Source organism: Mizuhopecten yessoensis, unplaced genomic scaffold (genome assembly GCF_002113885.1).
Source record: "Mizuhopecten yessoensis strain PY_sf001 unplaced genomic scaffold, ASM211388v2 scaffold2111, whole genome shotgun sequence".
Classification (NCBI taxonomy): Eukaryota; Metazoa; Mollusca; class Bivalvia; order Pectinida; family Pectinidae; genus Mizuhopecten; species Mizuhopecten yessoensis.
In genome coordinates this window covers 156,352-167,739 of record NW_018404383.1, presented here as the reverse complement: position 1 = coordinate 167,739, position 11,388 = coordinate 156,352, and positions in this window count along the sequence as shown.

Sequence of the window (11,388 nt, the reverse complement as noted above, 5' to 3'; positions counted from 1 at the left end):
AACAATCAACCCTCGCCCTCCGAACATCACCTCAAATCACCCAGGCCTTCCATGTATTAGATAAGATTAAATACATGCATGTTCTATGAATTTGATTTGATAGCATGTTGAGGTCAACGTCGGTGCATCAAATATATTGTATACCTTCGTTAATCACCGTTTATCGTGAGTGAGACAAAAGCCTGCGTGACGTGAGGAAGACTTGTGGACATTTTAGACAGGTGACAACGCGGGGGGTCACCCTGGCAGCCCCTCGATATATATATATATATACAGACAAATTAGATGGGCATCGCGCCCAGTTATCTATCCATCAGCTCCTCTCAGTGTTCTACTTCGGGGCACAAAGCCGAGTGACACATATACATTTTGTTTACGCATTGCATAGCTACGTTTATACAACGTATTTTTTTCTTCTTTTAAAACTATTCAATGATAAAGTGTTTTTTTTACATTTAAAATATTTGCTCACATTCTTTCTGGTCTTATCGAATGATCAAGCGGTTACAATTAACAAAAACGAATCGACATTAGGTGAAAAGATGTTCCAGTGTATCATATTTTGACAGCCAGGCAAGTTTATGTATCATATTTAAAGTTGACAGTAAAAAACAATACTGAAACAACTTAAACGACATTTAAGCATGCGTAAAATTCTGCGTCGCTGTCAAGGAAGTAAAGAAAGACACATATCGAGTAAAAAATTATCCTATGGACAGCAACGTAAATTGTCAAGGGGAAAAACTGTTTGACGAATTCTTGAATTTGGTACAAAAAACTTTCATTTATTAGCTAACAACATTATTTTGCTATCTGCATTAACAACCGGACACGTTCCCTATGGCTAAGTTGCATGAGCAGTAAGGGACATAACTTACATACGATGTAACCACATACTTAAAAGGTCAAACATCAATGTCCTCCTGACATTATGACAAACTTAATGTCAACTAATTGGGCAGACTAAACATGTTCATCAATGCAGAGAGAATCGTTTTAACATTGCAAAGGGTATAAGGCAGGCTATTTATGATATTTCCTGCTCTAGGGATTCATGTATGAAATAAACTATCTAGATCAAGTCTGATTGAAGTCTTGAATGTTTCTTGTATTAATTTTGTATTAAAGCCGATGAGACGTTTTAGTGTAAATGCGATGTACAATAAAAAGCTTTAAGAAACTGCAAGCCAGGACGACACAATGGTCGAAATTCAGTATAGGATGTCTGTTTTATTAATTAATTAATTAATCAATTTTATTAATGGGTCATATTTTCAGTAAATCCTTATAAAATTAACTGATGGTATTGCTCGGTTATTACAACCAGACGCTATTATTTCCATTAAAAACAACGATGGATACCGAATGGTCAACAAACCCGTAATTCGATCTCAAAATCTATCGAACTAGGATAAAATATGAACAACAAAAAGGTTGGCATCAAGACCCGTGAAGAGGTACAACGAGAATAAGACCAGGTGTTCCGGAAGGGAAATCGCCTTCTGCCTCATCAACGACATCAGCCATCTAGGTCAAATCCAAGTAATGTCAGGTCCTCATAGCGAGAACTGGGGTAGTGACAACAAAGCAAGAAGGCACGCTAATTAGCATAATCAAACACATCGATCTTCATATCACACAAAGAATATGACATGTTTCTCTAATAATCTGTATCCATACATTATATAAAACAGAACGGGACAAAAACGATAGTTGTCTATTTTATATTGTATGTGAAACATATGATATATACAAAACAGTTCTGTTTGACTATATTACAATGCATAATGATAATAAAATAATCATTATCGCTTTCATTGATTTTTCCTTGCAGTATAATTATGAAAATTTATGACGCAATTTCTGTCATCATTTCGTTGATTTATAGACGCTGAAGGAATCGTGTTCAGGTGAGAGATACATTATTTGATTGTTTTATCAAGCATCTTTTTTTCTGATTTGTTCAATTAATTTTCTGTTTTGACAAACGTATTCACGGCCGACTGGAGTCATGCGTTTAAAACACATGTTCATTTGTATATATATGCGTGTGTTATCGCCAAAAACGTAACAAGACGTTCCCCGATGCCAGAATTTTGTCAAAAAACTATACAACTTGCTTCATCACGACGAATATATTTCATATCTTATACGATATATCGCAGGCACATTAAGATTGCTTTCAGTGTTACAGCTTTTGTTTCCTTAATAGTGTGATAAAACAATCTTATCATAAAATTTCGAAATACAGAAATGCTATCCATATCGAATATAATGGACGCCGCCATAATATTTATAGATTTGTGTATTTAACACACAGGTATATTGTGTAATTGATCCTATCCTACAGTCAGGAACAATGCTATCTATAAACACCTGATAAGTCTTATAAATGAAAAAAAAATAGTTTCGGGGATATCACATTTTTGCCCAATCATCAGAACACACTGATCAAAGTCAGTGTTATTGCTCAGGTTAGGTCGGGCGATCTGATTTGATTGATGTATTATAATAACCAGCTTTTTATGGGATTTTCTGACATATTATATAACATAGCATTAATTAAATACCATAGCGAACTACATTTTGTATATAGGATAATATCAATGTTAGACCATGTTATTAGCTATGGGATCGGATTTTAATGGATATCGTCATCGTGAGGTTATTGCGACATTGAAACTTTGTACCCGTGTGTGTCGCATGATCATTTTGATAATCTAACGGCAACTCTTGTTCCGTGTTATCATTGTAAGGCGATTTCATTCATACAGTGTTTATTTCGGCATTAAAGAGCTATGTAAAATGTACGTCAGACAGATTATACGTATGCCATTAGACCATCAGCGCGACTTCATCTTAATTTGTATTCTGCGATGACTTATTTAAAATCTTAAAGCATATTGCTTTATCACCGGCTTTATTGGACCTTCCTCTGAGAAGAAATAAGATTGTATCGAAACTGTGTTTGAATTTACGACCATTTCATTTAACAATTAACGATGAATTCAATCTTCCACGCTTAAGCAGACGTTAAATCGTAGGTGTGAATATGAACCGATAAATATATGCGCCTGACTTTAATCTATCGTAATTGTATAATCTGAACGAGTTTAAATGATCGTTCTATCTCAGGAAGACGGTGTGAAATATACACCCCCCTGACGGCCGATCGATAGGGATCAGTCTGTCATAATACACAATCATTTACTGTTAGCTTGTGGTGTCCACGGAACTTTAAACACCCGGCTTACATTGTTATAGTTTAGTTCGTTGAAATTCGTGTATGATGAAAAGATATTTAAATTATTTCGTTATTATTCAAAACAAAAAAATGAACATGACCAAGAGATTATAAAATGTGAAATCGTCTACAGTATATTATGAAGTAAAGTTCCCAATAAAATATCTATAAAATAATGCTTAGAGATTTTTCTATTTACATTACACAAAATTAGCGAAACATAAAAACCAATCACTGTGTCAAGGTCATTACACTGTGAAGCCGGTATATAAAACAAGCATTTTGTGTCCTATCTACTCACGCCCATGACCAAATAAGTCAAGGGTATGATGCATTGTCTGGGTTCCGATTCTCCCACTGATCGGCCAGTTAACGCTCGATGGATAGATATTCTCGAATACCACGAGATTACGTACGGCCCATTTGCCCGGAGCTCAGCTATATTAGTGTTACATAATGGTGGCCCAGTCTCTCTCACATCGGTCATTAAACTGAGAAAACATCTCACAACCATTGCTAACACGTCACACTGAGATTTAGGGATTTTATCAAATCCATTTATTTACGATGGCACATCACTATGACGTCAGTAAATCTGAGGGAATATCTCGCAACCATTATGTATATGCAATGGTAGCTCGCTATCACGTCATTGAAATATTTACCGATTTATTTACAATGATGCATTCCTTTGACATCATTCAAACTAAAGGGACACTAATTTTATGTTATAAAAGATCGCTATCACTACATTGTAATTGGGGGGATATCTCACAACAAATTGTTTTGGGTACAGAGAGGACATCTCAGAATCAATAACATGCTATGGTAGTTCCCATAACGTCATTAATATTCGGGTTAGGGGGGTCATCTCACAACCAAAACATTCATAATTAGCTCTCGATCACTTCATTGAAACGGAGGGGATATCTCACAGCTAATAGCACACGATGATACATCCTTTCAACACGTGATTGGAACTTAGGTCATCAAACACCCAATCGTGTACGATGTTACATCCCTATCGCACATGATCGTGTGGTGGCCATGAAACTAAGGGGCCATCTCACAACTGATAATTTACGATGAAAACTCACTGTAACATGTCATGAATACTCCATATCTCAATTTGTCATTGTAAGGACCTCTCACGACAACAGTACTGCACTAACATTTGTTTCGAATAATAATTTATTGCGCACCAAGAATGGTCGATCGAAATATAGGCAAACAATTTTCGTATGTCAATACATATAGTTTTTTTTATAAATCGGCCGTTGTGGATATCCTGGGTGGTATGCGGTGGGTGGAACGTCTTGGGGGTCCTTTCTCTTTGTCTAGTCCCGTGCATCTAAGTTTTCTGTGATCACAGACGAGGGGCAGGTTCCACGGCATGTTTCGCTTTGTCTGGGTCACCAGATCAGATGGGACGTGTAATTTTCTCGGCATTTACACGCTTTGCATGCTTGACGAACGAACGTTACACAACTGAAAAAATGTACAACGAATCGCTAATCTATCAGTAAAAACGACAGAACATGGTCTTAAATGTTTTCGGCTGATTTTTTATAAAATGTTTTCCTTTTAGAAGTTTATTGTGAAATATGATTGCTGCTTTGTGTCTTCAGTCAAACGACATGGGATTTTTTTTTATTAATTGTAATTCCCGAATTCGTCATACGAATTTTGAATCATTGAATCAAAATATAAATCTTTTATTTAAGACCATCAACACCTAGCTGTATATCGCCACCAGAAAATTATTTAAACCTTTTACCAGATGTTAAACATTCGGTTTTTGGCCTCATTACTGTTATAGAAAACCCGTATTTCTCTTATCTGAGGATATTTCTGTACTTACGTCAGTGGTTTCTATATAATATCATATTTCGATAACGCTCAATTGAGTAATTAACTTCATCTTAATCAATAAATCTTATAATAACACGTTAGTGTGGTGGCCATGTTTGGATATTTGTTATTGCCACAAAATGACATTGTGGGTTTCGTGTGGTAAGTGGTTTTCTTTCAGGTGAAATACTGAATGTAATGAATTCAAGTCTATACAGATTAATGATAACTTATTCTAACTTCCTATATTTAGTAAACATTGCGGGAGAGAGTTTCGTGTTTCAGTCGAGAGTAAAGAGAAAGTAGAGCCGGTGCCGTGTTTTGGGTTGTCACGGTTCGTTGACCACACGTTTATCCGGATTAGACCTATCATATTGCCAAAGCATTGTCCCAATATAGAGCTACGCCATAAAATATCAAGTTATTTTACAGGGCCCTTTGTGCTGTCCGTCTTTATTTCAAATTAAGGAAAATAACTTTTTTGATAGATGAATTATAGAAGTGTTTTGGAATTCGAGTATCATCTTCTCAAGTTTCTTTCTCGACCTGTAAGTGTCCTTGGGTCACGCGCTTCCAACCAAAAAGTGACCCTCACGGACAGAGGGGTCGGGAATAAAAGTCCGCTTCTAACGTCTAAAAGGACTTGAACGATCACACCATGCTGATAAAACGAGTGTTTTAGTGATATTGAGCTTAGTATTAGACATTGAATGTTTTCTTGTGATATCTGATAACAAACGTGACCCGTATGTCATCCAAATAAACGTTGAAGGTCAAAACTCATTCCGCCAAGGACATTCAAAAACATATGATTTGATTTTTTTATTGTAGCATAAGTTTCGATACTTCTACAATATTAGAAACACACAAGCAGTGTGTCTTCAATGGACGACAAGATCGTGTACATCCGAGGTCTGTTTTGGTGGTTTCCGTCATTGCGAAAACGTGATAAGTCATATGACCAAGGCTAGAACAGAATATCAAAGTAAGTCATGTGACCACAGGTATTAAAAAGAAACCATAAGTCATGTGACCACGGGAATCAGAGGTAGATACTAAGTCATATGACAACGGGTACCAGAAATAGACACTAAGTCATGCTATAACGAGTACCAGAAATAGACACCGAGCCATGTGACCATGGATACCAGAGATAGGTACTTTGTCATAAGTCAACATTTTACATGTCAGCGGTTTTTTGGATTCAAGGTCACAGACGTTGTTGTTTTATTTTCCCTCATAGCAACAAGTTTACACATCATAACGGCTTGTGACTAGCCAAGTCCGCTGATGCTTGTCTCAAAAGTTATCTGCCATTCAGGAAATTAAACATCGCCACACAACAAAAGATCATGCCGAGATTGTTGGATTCCGAACCCAAAGGAATGCGTCACTGACTACGTCATTGCTGACTTCTGACATCGTTTTTTTTTAATTTTTGAGATTGAATCGATCTAAAATGAAATAATATCACACGACAAGTAAGGATCTTTTGCTGACATTTCTGCTGATATTCTTCCGTCGGCATTTATTTAGCGGCGAATCATCAGGAATAACAAAAGACGGGGGCCTATAAAATCTGCAATAATGACAAGTCGACCATATGTAAGCTTAGTCGTGATTCATAACATCCACCAAGTGAGGGGTACTGTTTCAGTTGAACATGTTTACTAAAGAAATTATGATATCTGTTTTTATATTATGTAATATTTGACTATTTTCATAGCACTTAACCTGGATATCATGGTTATGTGTTGACGTTTCATTAACCTACTGCCGTTATATATCACATAAAAGAAGATTGGAGTAACGGCATTATACCATTTCGTGTTTTATATCTACCCAAATAAATCAGGTCGATAACCTATTTTGCATTCAATGAAACCTGTTGGTACTAGAAGGTAAACAAGGGTGTTTAACTTGACCGCGGGGTGAAAGATATTTCCTGGGTGGCGTTTCGGGTGACATTGAAGTTTGTGTTGTGTGTCTGGTGTTATCCGGGTATTGGCAATTAATATTCAGTATACAGTAAACACAGAAATGTACGGAGTTTTTACAAACAAACAATGTGGTTATTTAAAAAACCACATTCCGTCCTTGTTTTCCCCTATTCTTTTCTTTGGGTCTTCTGCAGGGCTATAAAGATTGGTGATCATTATATTTAAAACCCCTGACGCTGCTTTGTTCGGTTTGGTGATAATACCCTGTGATATGGTTATTGGGTTTGTGGATGGTGGCCTTGCGGTTTGGTGATTGTGTTTGTGGATGATGTCCGAGTGTTTGGTTATTGGGTTTGTAGATAATGTCTCTGAGGCTGGGTTTTTAGAAAATGTCTCCGAGGCTGGAATTGGTGATGTTGTCCCTGTGGCTGGGTTATTGTGGTTGGTGATGATGTCCTAGTGGTTGGTTTATTGGGTTTGTAGATGATGTCTCAGTGGATGGGTTTTTGTGTTTGGTGATGATGTCCCAGTTGATGGGTTATTGTGTTTGGTGATGATGTCCCAGTGGTTGGGTTATTGGGTTTGTAGATGATGTCCAAGTGGATGGGTTTTTGTGTTTGGTGATGATGTCCCAGTGGTTGGCTTATTGGGTTTGTAGATGATGTCCAAGTGGATGGGTTTTTGTGTTTGGTGATGATGTCCCAGTGGATGGTTTATTGGGTTTGTAGATGATGTCTCAGTGGATGGGTTTTTGTGTTTTGTGATGATGTCCCAGTGGATGGGTTATTGTGTTTGGTGATGATGTCCTAGTGGTTGGTTTATTGGGTTTGTAGATGATGTCCCTGTGGTTGGGTTATTGTGTTTTGTGATGATGTCTCAGTGGTTGGTTTATTGGGTTTGTAGATGATGTCCTAGTGGCTGGTTTATTGGGTTTGTAGATGATGTCTCAGTGGATGTTTTTTTTGTGTTTGGTGATGATGTCCCAGTGGATGGTTTATTGGGTTTGTAGATGATGTCTCAGTGGATGGGTTTTTGTGTTTTGTGATGATGTCCCAGTGGATGGGTTATTGTGTTTGGTGATGATGTCTCAGTGGATGGTTTTTTGTGTTTGGTGATGATGTCCCAGTGGATGGGTTATTGTGTTTGGTGATGATGTCCTAGTGGTTGGTTTATTGGGTTTGTAGAGGATGTCCCTGTGGTTGGGTTATTGTGTTTTGTGATGATGCATCAGTGGTTGGTTTATTGGGTTTGTAGATGATGTCCCTTTGGTTGGTTTATTGGGTTTGTAGATGATGTCCCAGTGGCTGGTTTATTGGGTTTGGTGATGATGTCTCGAAGATGTCCTAGTGGTTGGGTTATTGTGTTTTGTGATGATATCCCTGTGGTTGGTTTATTGGGTTTGTAGATGATGTCCCAGTGGTGGGTATATTGGGTTTGTAGATGATGTCCCGAAGATGTCCTAGTGGTTGGGTTATTGTGTTTGGTAATGATAACAATTTGGTTGAGTTATTGGTTTGGTGATGATGACGCTATGCTTGGGCTTTTTGTTTTGTGATGACGTCTCTGAGGCTGGGTTTGGTGATGATGTTCCGCGTGACTGGGTTATTGACTTTGTTGATGATGTCCCTGCGCTTGGGTTTTTGGGTTTTGTGATGATGTCTAAGAGACTGGGTTGATGGGTGTGTTTGTGCCACCGTCGCTAGTGTGGGTTAGTTGGTACTCTCGTGGGTGAGGTGTTGGGATTGGTGACGATATCTTCTTTGGCTGGGTCGATGGTTTGATGATGATGACAATGTGGTTGGCTTGCTGGGTTCTGTGAGGATGCCCTTGTAGTTGTTTTTTTGGGTATGTTGATATCCCTGTGACTGGGTCGTTTAGTTTGGTGATTGTGTGCCTATCAGTGGGGTATTGGGTTATTCGGAAATGTCCATTTCATTGCTCTACCTAGACTTTCAACGTTGGGGAGTGATGTGCTCCAAATTGTGAAATAATAAATTACCCATACATATTTCTTTTGGTTTATTTCAAATCTTATTTGATACAGACACGTATTGTCGTCTCAACTACCAGATATAAACGTAATCACTATCTGCCTGTTTTGTTGTTTTCGTTTTCGTTTAAATACGCGTCTCAGTTTGCGTGCGCTTGGTGTTTCACAATTATAATGCAATAAAATCAAACTAGCAGAAAAACAGACACAAACTCTATTACAGTTTATTGCTCGCTCATAAAAACACGAGACAGGCTAGTTTCACGTCTATTGTCGTCGCAGAAAAGCATGAAGATTTAAATATCGCTTTTGAGTATATATCACAAGGTTAACGATCAATGGGTGGTGCATCGTCCTGAGATTTTCCTCGCATATTTCGAATACCCACCCCCACTGATCCGAATGCTAATGGCGGCGAATAAGACGACCTTAACAGACGAACTACTTCATCGTAACACGGAAATCATTTTCAGATCAATCTTGTTGGTAATTTACAAAAAGCTGCTGTCATTTGTCAAAGCCCCATTACCGTAACGCTGTTGTAAACGCTCATTTTTAGGTGCATTTTTTTTTTTTTGTCGAAATCGTAATATTCTACAGTAGGTTTGTATGCACCTGTGTTACACTTGATTGGTCATTAACATCGGACTTAGTCAAAAGGAAACGCTTTAGTCTAGTAAAGTTGCATTACAGTTGATTGACCGGTAACATGGGACTACGTCTAAAGGAAAATCTGTATTCTGTGAAATTATGTTAAGTTGATTGGTCGTCAACATTGGACTTAGTCAAAAGGTAACGATGTATTTTTTCTATCCGGTGTTCTCGTCCGTACTCTATGTAGTTTAGTGAAGTTGTGTTAAAGTTGATTCACTGTCAACATGGGACTAAGTCAAAAGGAAACGACGTAGTCTAGTGGGGTTGTGTTAAACCTAATTGGTTGTTAGCATGGGATTAAGTAAAAAGGAAACGCCGTAGTCTAGTGAATTTGTGTTAAAGTTGATTGACTGTCAACATGGGACTAAGTCAAAAGGAAACGCCGTAGTCTAGTGAATTTGTGTTAAAGTTGACTGACTGTCAACATGGGACTAAGTCAAAAGGAAACGCCGTAGTCTAGTGGGGTTGTGTTAAACCTAATTGGTTGTTAGCATGGGATTAAGTAAAAAGGAAACGCCGTAGTCTAGTGGGGTTGTGTTAAAGTTGATTGACAGTCAACATGGGACTTAGTCAAAAGGTAACGATGTAGTCTAGTGGGGTTGTGTTAAAGTTGATTGACTGTCAACATGGGACTTAGTCAAAAGGTAGTGATGTAGTCTAGTGAGGTTCTGTTCAACTTAATTGGTCGTTAGCATGGGATTAAGTCAAAAGGAAACGCCGTAGTCTAGAGGGGTTGTGTTAAAGTTGATTACAGGAAACGCTGAAGTCCGGAGAAGTTGTGTTAAAATTGATTGGCCGTTAACATGGGCCTTAGTAAAAAAGAAAAACTGTAGTTACGTAAATATATACCAACACCAGTGTCATTCGAAATAACAGTACGCATACAATTGACTTACATGGTTATGCATGAGCAGATTGGTAAACCGTGACGACATATTTTAAACTTAATAGTACAGACTCCAACCATGGAGTTATGAGATTGTCGCACAAATAAGACCGGAGTAGTATATTCACTATACGTATAGGTGTGACTATTATACAATGAGCTGTCGGGAAAATGTCTGTCTCTCCGTGTAAATTATTCAAATCTCCTGAAATACTCAGTGTTGCTTATAGTTTTAATTAATGAGTTAACTGAAATAGAACTAATAATACATAAAAAACCCATGCATTTAATGGCTTCATTCTTCATAACGTCGCATGCTTGGCTGTCATGCATGGCGCTGAAGCGATAGGTGTGTGCAACCTAGCCACAAGCACAATATCAAGATTAAATAGAGCTCGGTTGAGAGTAATCAAAACCTCATTTAACCAACAAACACATAACATTGATATGATAATCAAACAGGACCGGGATGAAGACGTGTCTGGGTTATGGAGGCATGAGCAGAGCCGACAGCCATTGGATAGCACCAAATGTAAATTGGGCAATACAGAATCAATTGACCGAAAACTAATTGATTCTTAAGTACTTCATTTTCTCGTCGTCTGTTGATGAATAAATCAAAACTACTGGAGAAATCAATGGTACGGAAGGGGAATCTTGAGGACATCGTCACAACATACTTAGCATCAAGTCTGTTTAACACTGTGGTTGATACACACCTGTACTCCGGGTTACTCTACCCGAATCATTGGTCACTGGGGATCTATTCTAACATTGACTGACAAACATTTCTAACATCGAGGATACCCCCCCCCCCCCCCCC